The following is a 14,909-nucleotide window of genomic DNA, read 5'->3' as shown; positions in this document are numbered from 1 at the left end:
ACCAGGCAGTTCTGACTTATCTGCTTGCATTCGGTTGCGCATTCGCAATAAGTCTCATTGTCAATTGCAATCACTCTGCAGTTCAGAGCAGCTCAGGATGCTGTCATAACTCCTTTTTTTGCTTGCTGCAGTTGAACTGTAGCCAGATAGCCCTGGATTTCCTACATGCATGTTGTTGCATAATATTGCATGTATTTGTTATGAGAGTCTTTCAGCTAGCAGGTTGTAATCAAGCTGACTCAGGATTGAGTAACCTGGTTCATTACTCCTGTGTCCATCTGTGTAGCCTCTACCATTACCCAGCTACATAGTCTTGAGCACACACGCTGACTCAGAAAGTATACCGCCCCAGCATTACACATACACATCTAAAATAGTACACAGCAGACAGAAAATGAACAAAAAAATGCTTCTGTATTATATACAATATCACAAATGGCTGCTATATTATGACAATAACAGCCTAAACCACATGTAAATGCTTGCACACATGATGCACTTTTGTCTCTCAGGAGTTCTTTCTGTCAACATTTTGGTCTGCCTGATAAGATCATGCTATGCATACAAAAGAAAAAAGAGGTGTGTGCTCAGACCAGGTATCACCTGACTTATATACTGGCTGTCAATTGTCTACTGACTAATTAAAATGGCACAAATGCATAGTGCATAAGCTTGCCAGAATGTGCTGGGTCTAAACTAATCACTAGAGAACAGAGGCGCCAGCAGGATAAAAAGTAATAAACATTTTTAAAAGTAGCTGGGAGGAAGCGGTGGACTTACCTCCGGAAAGCAGATACGATAGACTATCTGAATTGCATAAACACTTTTATTATTAGTACTCCCAAAGGTGCAATGCGTTTCGCAGGCACAGCCCACTTCATCAGGTAATAAGATAGGGGACAAACAGTATCTCGCTAGTAGCATGAATAGCGCCTCTGTCCACTTCGTACTACTAGCGAGATACTGTTTGTCCCCTATCACTGCTAAGGAGAGCAGCAACTGCACCCGGAGGGGGGGGGGGGGGCACTGCAGACAGCTCACCCCAAGGGTTGGCCACCACCCAAAGGGGACCATCTTTTGCATGCTGTTTAAAATCATGTTATTCTTATGTGTTGATTAAATACATAAGTAAATAACGTTTGTACATTTTAACATATCTTTTTTTTTAGCACATGCCCAAGCTTCAAGAATTTCTCCCCAAGGTAAGTATCAGATTTTTTACTTTTATAAACGTACAGGTTTACTTTAAGGCTACATTTACACAAGACTTTAGATGTTAGCTATTTGTCATTTAGAAAGCATAGTTTAGTGCACACCAGCGGTCTAGTAGGGCGTGAACGCGTGTGGACGATGTCCACCAGCTTTTTCAGAGGGTTCACGTCGCCTACCCTGGCATGTGTGGAGGGAGAGAGCACAGTGAAGGGGGAGCATTGGGCAGAGTGGTAGGGAAGGGGGGATGTCTCCCCTCCTTCCCTCACCTTGGAGCTCCCCCTCCCTAGCTCTCCCCTCCCAAACTAAAATGTGCAGGCGGTTGGCAGCAGGCGGGACTTACCTCCTCCTCGTTCCAAGCGCCGGGTAAGTACTGCGTGCCATATACTCCAAATACTATTTTATTCTCAAACCCAAAGAATACGAAATTTCAATAAAATCACAAGTTATCCCATATATAATTTCAATGGTTTAGTCAATCATTCATACACCACACACCCAAATTGAAGGGCCCTTCAATATTCTCAAAGTTATGAAAGCAATAAAAATGGATTTTCTCCTTTTTACTATTGAAAAAAAACTGCAAAAATTGTAAAAAACATCCACTTCACCGCAATATCGGTGGTGTCTAAAGTTCCTTTTAAGAAATTACACTTCCTTGTCCAGCACCTTCATAAGTGGTATATACTTAGACAGGCTGTACAAAACTCACGTGTCCTTGTGTCAGTATTACTTTTTCCAAATAGCTTGTCCACCTGTGTCCACCTCAGCGCTCCTCAAAAGCGTAATAGTTACTTTAGCTGCAACTCCCAGGCGTCTACTCCAAACCGGCGATCTCGCACAGGCCGCGTCACTTCCGCCCGTCAGGCTCAGCGAGCCGCTCTCAGCACTTCCGCCCGGCTGGGCTACACTGGGATTAGCTTAACACGGTGACGTCACCATAGGACTTTGGAACTTCGTTCACGGGCAGCAGCTGCGCACTTTCACTGCATACCCGGTTCCAATCCTATATTTGCGTTGCCCACACAAATCAATAGCGTTTCTTCACCTCAACGCGTTTCAGCCAATTAACGATGGCTTTCATCAGGTGGATTTTAGCTTACTGCGTGCCGCTGCTCTGGTCTAGACCAGACCAGAGTAGCGGCAATGGAAAGCTCAATCTCACGCCAGAATGAGGAAGAGGTAAATCCCGACGGCTGCCAGCAACATTTTAGTTCTGGAGGGGAGAGCGAGAGAGGGGGAGCCCTAAGGTGAGGGAAGGGGGGGAGACGTCCCTCCTTCTCTACTGCTGTACCTACCGCTCCCCCTTCTCTGAGCTCACCCCTCCTGCTAGGGGGACACCTGGCTATATATACTAGGGACACCTATAGACCTGGCTAAATAGGAAGCAGGAAAAAAGGGCGCAGGCAGCTAGTGGACAAAAAGGGCGCCGCCATTCACTCTCATAATAAAAAACGTTTAATGGGCGCTGAGCAGGAAAAAAGGGCGCCGGAGATAAATAACGTTTACAAACGGCGCCAGGAGATTTTTAATGATTTATAAGTCTGCTTGTGGTGATTTACGTTTATAAAATGCACCCGTGCTGAATTAACATTTATAAAAATACTAAACATATTTATCTTATTTAACTAATTAAAACATTATTTAAAGTTTTATCCCTTACTGTTTGTAAAACATTATTATTCACAAAATAAAGCGATCAGTACGTAACGTAAATTGCAATATATTTTTTGCAGCCACAATTAGTAAAACATTATTATCCACATAATAAAGCGATCAGTAAGGGGGGTCTTAGGTTTAGGCACCACCAGGGGGGTGGTTAGGGTTAGGCACCACCAGGGGGGTCTTAGGTTTAGGCACCACCAGGGGGGTGGTTAGGGTTAGGCACCACCAGGGGGGTCTTAGGGTTAGACACCACCAGGGGGGTCTTAGGTTTAGGCACCACCAGGGGGGTCTAGGGGTTAGGGATAGGTACAGGGAGGGTTCTGTGTAAGAGTAGGCTTAGGTATAGTTTTAGTAAAATTTTAGTAATACTTACTAATGTTTTACAACACTTATTACAAACGTAGTTATATTTATTTCATCTTTATAAAGAATATTTTCAGATTTTATTATAAGAACAAACCATAAATGAAGGTTATTCACAATAATATACAATTATAACAATTAACCTCCTGAGCGGTATGGACGAGCTCAGCTCGTCCATCACCGCCGGAGGCTGCCGCTCAGGCCCTGCTGGGCCGATTTTCTTCAAATAAAGTGCAGCACACGCAGCCGGCACTTTGCCAGCCGCGTGTGCTGCCTGATCGCCGCCGCTCTGCGGCGATTCGCCGCGAGCAGCGGCGAAAGAGGGCCCCCCTAGCCGCCTGAGCCCTGCGCAGCCGGAACAAAAAGTTCCGGCCAGCGCTAAGGGCTGGATCGGAGGCGGCTGACGTCAGGACGTCGGCATGACGTCACTCCGCTCGTCGCTATGGCGACGATCTAAGCAAAACAAGGAAGGCCGCTCATTGCGGCCTTCCTTGTTTATTCTGGGCGCCGGAGGCGATCGGAAGAACGCCTCCGGAGCGCCCTCTAGTGGGCTTTCATGCAGCCAACTTTCAGTTGGCTGCATGAAATAGTTTTTTTTTAATTAAAAAAAAACCCTCCCGCAGCCTCCCTGGCGATCTCAATAGAACGCCGGGGAGGTTAAACATATATTATCGTTTTTTTAATAAACGTAATTATAAGTTTCACTTTTGAAACAGGGAAGATTAACGTTTTCACAATTGCCGATTTCATAAACATAATTTAATGATTTATAATTTTGTAAAACATTATTTGTAAACGAAATATAGCACACTATTTTTATAAACGCTATTAATGATTAATTATTAATTAGCGTTTACACCCCGCGCCCTTTTTGTCCGGGCGCCCTTTTTGTATGTACGCGGCTAAATATACTAGGGACACCTATAGACCTGGCTAAATATACTGGGGACTCCTATAGACCTGGCTACATATACTGGGGACACCTATAGACCTGGCTAAATATACTGGGAACACCTATAGGCCTGGCTTCATATAATGGAGACACCTATATACCTGGCTATCTGTACTGGGGACACTATACACCTGGCTATCTGTACTGGATACACCTATAGACTTGGCTATCTATTCTGGGGGCACCTAAAGCCCTGGCTACATATACTGGGGACACCTATAGACCTGTCTAACTATTCTGGGGACACCTAAAAATCTGGCTATCTGTACTGGGGTCACCTACACCTGGCTATCTGTACTCGAGACACCTATAGACCTGGCTAATTATTCTGGGGACACCCAAAGACCTGGCTACCTATTCTGGGGACATTATACACCTTGCTACCGATTCTGGGGACAACTATACTCATGGCTACTTATACTGGGGACACCTATAGACCTGGCTACCTATGCTGGGGGTACCTATTTTGGGTGATCTGCTGTCAGATTAGCAGATAACCGCTGTTAACAGATTAAGTGTATTTTGGGGAACAGCTGCCAGATTATGTGTATGTTAGGGGAATGGCTGCTGCCAGATTATGTGTATTTTGGGGAACTGCTGCCAGATTGTGTATGTTTGGGGGACCACTGCTGCCAGATTACATGTATTTTAGGTGTTACGTGTATTTTGGGTGATCCACTGCCAGGTTTCGCGTATTTTGGGGAACGGCTTCCAGATTATGTGTATGTTGGGAGAACTGCTCCTGCCAGATTGTCTATTTTGGGGGAACCACTGCCATATTATCTGTATTTTGGAGGAATTTCTGCCAGATTACGTGTCTTTTTGGTGAAATGCTGTCAGATTACATCTATTTTTGGGGGATACACTACGGTAGAGCTCAGACTTCCCCGGCAGACCTTTTACACCACTGCTAAGTTCATGTATAATTGGCCCCATCCATGACCACGCCCACGCCATGCTTGACCATGCCCATTTTTTGGCTACGCGTGGCGCAGGGGTTTTTAGGGTGAGTCCTCACCTTTTTTCCCAGGACTAGACCCCTGGTGCACACCTGAACTAAAGCATCCTTCACTCGATCTACTCTCTGTTATGTTCTACAGATCTAAATAACATTGTTTCTCTAATACTGCCATTTAATCTATCTGTTCAGAGCTGCAGAATGCATTGTCCCTTTGTCATGGTGGCCACCATCGTGCAAATAAAAAATTAAATTAAATGCATTTGGCACTGTTTTTCTGACTCTCAAATGTTAATTTCTGCTTCTAGACTGTTCAGAAATAACACTGCTCACACAAGGACTGGGGCAGAGATGGAAGCTCGAAACTGCTGCTGACTGTTAGCAGAATCAGCTATTGAGAAAGTGAAGATGAAGATGCTTAATGAGACAACACAGAAGCATACTTAAGTTAAATACATAATTCTGGCTCAGAACACTGAAGTAGTTTTCACTTAAAAAAGACATCCAGAGTTCAGGCATTTTTTAACACTGTGTAAAGAACCACAATAGAAATAACATTTATTGTGTCAGCCTTTGTTCTAGCATCATGCCAGCTTAATGTTTTTCTAGTGCCAAAAAGCATTACCTACAGTGCCTGATGGATGTTCAAAGTGAAATAATGTAAGGAAAGGTCAGAGGAAAACGATTTTGGATTTCACAAGTTCTCCGATGGTCTAAAAATCACAGAAAGTTGCTCAGAATCCTCTAGTGGAAAGACAGTGAGTGCCAAAATGGGCTACTTTATTGTCTATGAGCTCCATCGAAGTGTCAGCGTGCAGCAAGAATAGCCCAGTCTGCAGACCCATCAGAGATCATATATGTAGTAGAGATCAGGGCACTTCCATATGACCTCTCTTCTGCCTCATATAATGGAATAGCCTAGGAAGAAGTGTCCCACATGTTTGTGCCAAGACGGACAGCACTTACTGAAAAAGACAGAAATAAAGGAGGTAGGCAATCTTAAACATATATGGATAAAAAAGGTGAAGCGCTGAACACCACATTCTGTCTCTGTGCTCACTCTCTTTCACTAGGGGCTATCTTGCCCTATATTGCTTCCATTCGTACAATTCCTACCTGGCATCTGTGGCAGTGCGGAGGATTTATTCCTCTGCACTCCAGAGCTCCATCTGCCAGTGGGAATTCCCCTCTACAGGTGCGTTGCACCACAGCTGGGTTCTGTTATTCAGGCGTTTGTGGAGGATTTCCGCAGTGTCAGAAAACATCCTGTGCGCTGACCACGGAGATATTCCACAATCGTTACAGTATGACCAGCCAAACCGAAATTTCCAGTGTAGAGGGAATTTCCGATTTGTACGATTTTGTCAAATATGGTTCTTATACCTTTAAGAGCTTTAAAAAACTCGACTCTGAAACCAAAGAGGACTTCTTTTCTGAATGTGTAAGATTTTTTCTGAATTCTACCTTTTAAATTACTGATTCGTCCACGTCGGCTCTCCAATTAGCTTATACTCTATTGCAAGGAGATCTGTTTGTGTGCGCTTATGAGATTTTGAAAAGCAATTCCTGGAATGATAATCCTTATCAGTTTCTTACATTGATTTTTTCCCACTGGTTTAAACTGCCTTGTTTACCACCCATTCTTGATGAGTGTGTACCTGCTAATCAGTCAGCTGTTCTATCCCTTCCATGCAAAACCATTCAGTATATTAAAGCAGTAAGAAAATCTATGCATGTTCCTGATCCCAACCCATATGAGTGTTACCTTGATACAGAGTTATTTGAGCCTCCATTTGCTCCGTGGGAGATTGGGGCTTTGATTGAGTAGTTCGAGATTGATTGGAAGGCGTTTTGCGATTTTTACATCGCAGAAAGCAAAGAGATTCTTAATGCTTGTGTTGATTCTGTGTACACTTTGATTGAATCTGATGAGTGTGACGAGTGTTTTGTGGATACGGTGATTTGTGTGTGGCAGACGATTTTGGATGAATTGCACAGACACCAACCAATTGACTCCAATAAGGAGACACCGTTATCGGATGAGTGTTCCTGCATTTCTGGGGTAAAGCAAGTGAGTTTAGACCCTGTGCGATCTGAATTGAATGAATGTGTCAGTTTTCTCAGAGATGTATGGGATCCCTTGTCGTTTGAAAACAGATCTTTTTCTCCCAGTGATTCTTTAGGATCGTCCATCTATGATCCTGCTATGGGGAAAATTACTAAACTATGCAACCTCAAGAGTAATGTTAACATGACTAATAAAGTTACTCATGTTGTTGTCGCAACTTCGTCTGCAAATAAATCTATGTCTCACTCTGATTTTGAGGGATCTTTGCCTAGCCCAGAGAATATTTCTGTGAGTCCACCCTGTATCATGAATGAAACAATGATGTCCACTTGCACTGACATTTGTGAGTCCCTTTCTTGCTCTGAAGAAAGCACGGACTCTCCACCCTGTACTCTGGATGAGTCAATGTTGCCTTGCATAAAATCTCCTGCAGTAAACCTAGAGGCTCGTTCAGGTATTGCAACTACTCTCACCTGTCTTTCTGCCAGTTTGGAATTGCAGTCTAGTTTGACTGCTATGCAGGATTCTGTGTGCAGTGAGATTAGAGCCAGGGAGTCAGTGTTTGTTCCAGTAGATATTCCTGTGCATCCTGTTGTTGAAGATGAAATTCAGTCTCAGCATTTTGTAGAACCATCCCTGGGACATTTGCCCGGTCCGCAAGATGTATTTGATGTTTTGCCCTGTAACATGGATAGTTCAGAATCCTCAATGACTTTGTCAGAAAACTTGGGAAATGATACTCCTGAGGTTTTGTTGGGTGTTCTGGAGGTCTCCAAGTTTCTCCCAAAGGGTGCAGAATTTTTAGGAGATGCCTCCTGCCCCCCAGATCTTTCTGAGGTATTGCCCACTTCTGTGGGCATTGCTGTTATGCTGACTACCTTTGCAGCTCTTGTGGAGCTTCAGTCATGCATAGTCTATGATGAGTTTCCGTTAGATGCAATTACAGTCACAGAGACTTCTAAGTCTGAGTCCAAGTCTTCTTTTGAAACACCAGTACTTGTAACCACTACTCGTGATGATTTTCTACCCGGTCCTGGTTTTGGTCTTGTCGTGACGGACTCTGAGGTTTGCAGTTCCTCGACATATCCTGATGTTTCTCTTGTAGTAGTGTACCCTGATGCGCTCTGTGAGCCAGAATGCCCAAGTGTGTCTCGGTTACCAGCATGCTCAGATGCTTCCTCGGTGGAGACATGTTCTGATATTGCCTGCCTGCCTGCATGCCCAGAAGTGGTCCCTGAAAGCCCTGATCTTGATGGTTGTCCTGGTAATCCTGAATCCGGAATTGTCATGGGTTCTATAGGGGATCTTGATAGTTCTCCATGTGAGCCTAATGAGCATTCTGGCCTCTTGGGATCTCTGCGGAGCTTCAAAGTGTTATGGGAGATTCTGGGAGAAATTGTTTTGGGTACCCTGGATGGGATCAACAGTGGCTTCTGTGTTGATAGGGACACTTCGAATAGGTATTGTGGGAGGTTTGGTATTTTTGGACGGTCCCTGGAAGGTGGTGGGTATTGCTCGGAGAGTTTCGATGGGTTCTTCTCTGGCACTCACAGTTCTGATGGGTGTTACGCTGAGGCTTGTAGTACTGATGGGCATGTTTCAGTGGCTTCTGCTTCCGATGAGTTCGGTTTCGGGAGGATTTACTCTGGAATTGGGCCTTGTGTCGGGCTGACCCGACCTTCATGAGTGTTCAGTTAGACTATTTTGTTGAAAATATCAGTTTTAAGGAACATCTGGACTGTAATGATCTGCTCTGCTGTCTGCACAGGCAGACAGCTTTTTGACCATTTTTTAGGTCTGAGTGCTGCAGGTCCCTGAAAAGAGACCTGTCTTCACTCCGCAACTTGCAGAGTTGCTGTTCTGGTGAGGAATTTGCATCCACTTGTCATGCAAATTGCTTTGATGGCTTGCAGTATAAATTCCATTTTCTCCCAGAATTCCTTGCTGGTCATGATGGTTTGTTTCTGCTAACTTACCTGGAGTCTCAGCCCTTTGCTTATTGTTTGCTAATATTGCTATCTTAGAGTAGTTCCTTGGGAGTGCCCTAGCATTCCTGCTAGCATAGTCAGGTTCTTTGTTACCTGTATTGCCTTGTACTGTCCTTCTGTTGCGATTGTCCGGTTGCCAGCGGCGGTCGACAGGAAATCGATCTGTCTGTTTGGATCGCACTCGCCCTAGCGTTAGAGGTGGTGGATCTCACTGTATTCTGTCTTTGAGTTTAACCTCAGCTGCGGTTGCTGCTGGTTACTCCTTTTGTCTGTCTTGTTGTACGGATCACACTCGCTCTTGCGGAAGAGCAGTGGATCCTATCTGTCTTGTTCCTGTTGTCTGTTTGTCCAGAGCAAATGCTTGCTATTGCCTGAAGTAAGGCAACCGATTAGCAAGCGTTTCCGTTATTTGTTTGTTTGTGTTTCTGGATTCATGTGTTAGTTAAAGTTGGCGTGTTTTGTCTCTGTGGCGCTTTTTGTGCGGAGACCGCGCCATTAACGTGTTTTGTCGCTGTTGCGCTTTTCGCGCGGTGACCGCGTTTGTTATTTTCTTTGGCGTTCTGATCATTATTGTGTGCTGTGTCTTTCTTACTATATCTATGCTCTGTCTTTACTCAGTCTTGTGTCGCTGTTAGCAATCGCCATCTCTTGCGATGGCCTTTACACTTGGTCTTCTGTTGTGTGTTCACCATCGCCAGGTGGCGACTAGATTGTTGGACATACATACATTCTGTCTCTGTGCTCACTCTCTTTCACTAGGGGCTATCTTGCCCTATATTGCTTCCCTTCGTACAATTCCTATTTGGCATCTGTGGCAGTGCGGAGGATTTATTCCTCTGCACTCCACAGCTCCATCTGCCAGTGGGAATTCCCCTCTACAGGTGTGTTGCACTACAGCTGGGTTCTGTTATTCAGGCATTTGTGGAGGATTTCCGCAGTGTCAGCGCACATCCTGTGCACTGACCACGGAGATATTCCACAAACGTTACACTATTTATTAACCACCAATGTAAACCTTTTGTTCAAAATACCCTACCCCCTAGTTATGAAGATGTGATGAGGCACGCTGCTTTGGACCTCATGAGAAACAATGTTGTCAGTACAGAAGACGTATAATTCAACCTGCCTTTACAACTGCAATGAATAATGTATGCAAGGTTCTCATTGGTATTTCAGGTAACATGGAACAACCTACTGATCCAAAAAGTGAGACCGCCTCTTTACTGAGCATTTACAAGATGCAATAAGAGATGGGCACTGGGGTAACCGAATATGAAACCCCAGAGATAGAAGCATTAACTGTGTCACTGAGTCATTTAGGCCTACAAAACTTGGTCACAGCCGAAGAGAAAGACAGAAGAACAAATTAGCAGAGATCATACAATGTATGAGTTCAAAGCTGGACCAAAGACAAGAGTCTAAGAAGATGGACAGTGTGTTTTTTTTATTTACATTTAATGCCACATGATCTACAGCTCTTGCCATCCGATACACGGCAAAGACTGAATATTCGTATGTTTCAGATGGTAATCCATTTAGCAGACAATACATGACCTACTACACCACCAATAATGCCATCAAGACATCTTTATGCTATAAAACCCACCCAACTGTCTATCCCCACACACTTCCCATCCCTCTACCTATGCCCAGTCATATCCTTCTATTCATTCTCCTCCATGCCTGGAAGCAGGTCCACATTTACATCACAGTAGCCTATGGGCACAGATGTCCTCGCACCCCAGACCTCGCCCTCCATGAACCTACAAACACCCTGCCGAACCAAAAGTGTGCTGGCTAGCCCAGCTGTCACTTCTCCCTTAACTGTCATAGGTAGCTACAGGTGCCCCTTAGCTTTAGGTAGCTAGAGGTACCCTCAGTATTAAGTAGCTACTGGTGTTCCTGACTGACGGGAGATCTCAGCAGTGGAATACCAAGAGCTGGTTGAGTAACCTCTAATTCATGCTCTGCTCAGGACTCTGCATAAGGAAGGAGGAAGAAAGGCTCAAAGGGATGAGAGTATGCTGCTTTTCCATCATCAGGCACGTGTAGGCACGTGCCTACAGTACCTTAAGGTAAATTCGGCCCTACTTGAAAGAATATACTGTAGACTTCATCACTGATACAAATAATACAGAAAGCCTATATCATATTCATCAGAAGAAAAAATACCCTGTCATGTATTACAACAATGTGAAAACTATATTTGTAAAAAGAAAGGAAAATAAGTTTCTAAATCCACATTGTACTGCAGCTGAATTGTTAAGACACTGTTTTCTTTTTGTAGACAATTCTGCGGCTTTTAAGTTTGCATAAAGTTCAGTGTAGATAAAATCACAGACCTCATAGGTCAAAGCTAAGTAGTGATCAATAGGATAAATGACTCTATTAGGCTCCCTGCACACTGCAAATCCGTTTTCCGATTCCGATTCCGATTCCGTTTCCGATTCCGTTTCCGATTTTCCCTGAATACATTCAACAGAAAAACGGATCAAAAAACGCAGCATGCAGTTAAGATTAAAAATCTGGATCGGAATCGGATGTAAAAACAGATTAAAAAGCGGAATCGGAATCTGAAATGCATGCAGTGTGCAAGAGGCCTTAGGCAGTTTGCTCCCTGCACACTGCAAATCGGAATCTGAATCGGATGTAAAAACAGATTAAAAAGCGGAATCTGAATCGGAATCGCTTGCAGTGTGCAAGAGGCCTTAAACTGACTCTCTGTATTATCTTTGTCTTTTCCTTTTTCATAGGATTCATTTGACCTTATAATCTAAAAATGTAATCAGAAAAAACAATACTAGCTTTAGTGCATTTTACTGACAAAGTAACAGACACAACATATTTATTTTTTCTTTAAAAATCAGTTTATTTCTATTGATGACTTTACCTTAGGCTAAGGATGTGCCCTTTTAATAGCCCTAGTCATTACTGTATTGAGCTCATTTCTATGCAATGCCACATGGCTGTAATTAATGGATGTCCTGCAAAACACACTCATTTTATTGTCAAATATACTTGCAGGGCTCATTAGTCAGATTTACTGAATACAACTTTATTCCTTGTTTTTCAAGATGGACTATGAACATTTCAGCCTTTGTAGTCATATACCTTTTAACAAATTTAAATTCCCACTCCCCTGAGAGTCATTTTTGCTGAATTCAGAGGGATATGGAGGCTGTCATATGTAATTATTTTGAAAACAATGACAATAATTTGGCTCAGGGCCGGATTTGTACTTTTTACCGCCCTAGGCCGACAGTCAGTGACACGACTACAGTGGGATGCAAAAGTTTGGGCAACCTTGTTAATTGTCATGATTTTCCTGTATAAATCATTGGTTGTTACGATAAAAAATGTCAGTTTAATATATCATATAGGAGACACACAGTGATATTTGAGAAGTAAAATGAAGTTTATTGGATTTACAGAAAGAGTACAATAATTGTTTAAACAGAATTAGGCAGGTGCATAAATTTGGGCACCACAAAAAAGAAATGAAATCAATATTTAGTAGAACCTTTATTTGCAGAAATTACAGCCTCTAAATGCTTTCTGTAGGTTACAATGAGAGTCTGGATTATGGTTGAAGGTATTTTGGACCATTCTTCTTTACAAAACATCTCTAGTTCATTCAGGTTTGATGGCTTCCGTGCATGGACAGCTCTCTCTTTAACTCACACCACAGATTATCAATGATATTCAGGTCTGGAGACTGAGATGGTCATTCCAGAACATTGTACTTGTTCCTCTGAATGAATGCCTTAGTGGATTTTGAGCAGTGTTTAGGGTCATTGTCTTGTTGAAAGATCCAGCCCCAGCGCAACTTCAGCTTTGTCACTGATTCCTGGACATTGGTCTCCAGAATCTGCTGATACTGAGTGGAATGCATGCGTCCCTCAACTTTGACAAGATCCGCAGTCCCTGCACTGGCCACAAAGCCGCACAGCATGATGGAACCACCACCACATTTTACTGTAGGTAGCAGGTGTTTTTCTTGAAATGCTGTGTTGTTTTTCCTCCATGCAAACGCCCCTTGTTATATTCAAATAACTAAATTTTAGTTTCATCAGTCCACAGCACCTTATTCCAAAATTAAGTTGGCTTGTCCAAATGTGCTTTAGCATACCTCAAGTGGCTCTGTTTGTGTTGTGGGCATAGAAAAGGCTTCCTCTGCATCACTCTCGCATACAGCATCTCCTTGTGTAAAGTGTGCCGAATGGTAAAACGATGCACAGTGGCCCCATCTGCAGCAAGATGATGTTGTAGGTCTTTGGTGCTAGTCTGTGGGTTGACTCTGACTGTTCTCACCATTTGTTGCTTCTGTTTATCCAAGATTTTTCTTGGTCTGCCACTTCGAGCCTTAACTTGAACTGGGCCTGTGGTCTTCCATTTCCTCAATATGTTCCTAACTGTGGAAACAGAGAGCTGAAATCTCTGATATAATTGTGTGGATAAGCACCATCCATAAAATTAAATACATAGGGAACCAGAAAATTTATTGGAAACAATACTAATTAGCCTATCACTTAAACCAGAATGTGCAGAATGGTGTAGACATGAACTACAAAACTGGGGAAAAAGGAACACCTCTACAACTCCACACCAGACTGGATGTAGGCAATACAATATATTCTTTATTGAAACATCAATTAAAAACAACATTTAAAAAATCCATTGTACAAAGGTAGGACTGTATACCAAATAGAATCAAATAATTACATCTATAGGGGGTCCCTTTAAGAGGGAAAAATGAGTGCCAATATAATAATATAATAAAGTGCCTAGTGCAATCACAACAGAAGACAGCGCTCCTCTTCTTCTGTTATGCCACCTGTAAAATCAAATAAAACTAGACATAGTGCATCACTGCTAAAATAACACGGTCATGCAAACACCCAAAGTGTTAAAGGGGAACTGAAGTAAGAGGTATACGGAGGCTGCCATATTTATTTCCTTTTAATCAATACCAGTTGCCTGGCAGCCCTGCTGGTCTATTTCTCTGCAGTAGTATCTGAATAACACCAGAAACAAGCATGCAGCTAGTCTTGTCAGATCTGACTTTAAAGTCTGAAACACCTGATCTGCTGCATGCTTGTCCAGGGGCTATGGCTAATAGTATTAGAGGCAGAGGATCAGCAGGAGAGCCAGGCAACTGGTATTGCTTAAAAGGAAATAAACATGGCAGCCTCCATATACCTCTCTCTTCAGTTCCCCTTTAAAGTGCTTCACTCGTGCTCCACTTGGACTGTGAACATCTACGTAGTTCCCTTAAAAAATGCAGGCTCACCAGATATACACCACCTCAAATCCAGGTGGGTCTAAAGCAGAGGCAAAACCAGCCAACGACTCAGTAGTAGCAGATATCCATAAAACCTTTTAAAATTTCCAATAGTGCCCTGCGCTGAGTGCGCACTCCCATAATCCAGTTGTATTCTGCGCGTATCGGGCACAATAGCCCAGCGGTGTCGCCTCCACTGCAGTCGCGGCGTCCCGTTCCCGCTATGGCGTTCCCGTGTCTGCTTCAGACTGTCCTCCCGACCGATAATCCACCACACTCCCTGTGGCGTCAGGCGCTCCTGGCTCCGCCTTAGTATCATTGACTCTGGCTCTCTTTTTTTAATCTATAGCGGTCATCTCTTATTTAGACACTAGATGGCACCTATGACAGAGTTGCGCCTTTCCTCTAATTGTGGTCTATTTAGG

The 14,909-nt window shown here is 43.4% G+C and overlaps 1 long non-coding RNA gene across 2 annotated transcripts in view; it reads left to right on the top strand.

The window, feature by feature from the left end:
* The window catches only part of LOC137522669 (uncharacterized), a 54,043-nt gene that overhangs the window by 15,788 nt on the left and 23,346 nt on the right, over positions 1-14,909 (top strand). The window contains exon 2 of one of the 2 annotated variants that reach the window (XR_011022391.1): positions 1,170-1,202. The exons of the other annotated variant lie outside the window; for it this stretch is intronic. This is a non-coding gene — a long non-coding RNA (uncharacterized lncRNA). The remainder of the gene's footprint in view (positions 1-1,169; positions 1,203-14,909) is intronic. 2 annotated transcript variants of the gene reach the window in all.

This window comes from Hyperolius riggenbachi, chromosome 6, assembly GCF_040937935.1.
Source record: "Hyperolius riggenbachi isolate aHypRig1 chromosome 6, aHypRig1.pri, whole genome shotgun sequence".
Lineage (NCBI taxonomy): Eukaryota > Metazoa > Chordata > Amphibia > Anura > Hyperoliidae > Hyperolius > Hyperolius riggenbachi.
Note: the sequence above shows the minus strand (reverse complement) of the source record. Positions and strands in the feature narration are given on the sequence as shown.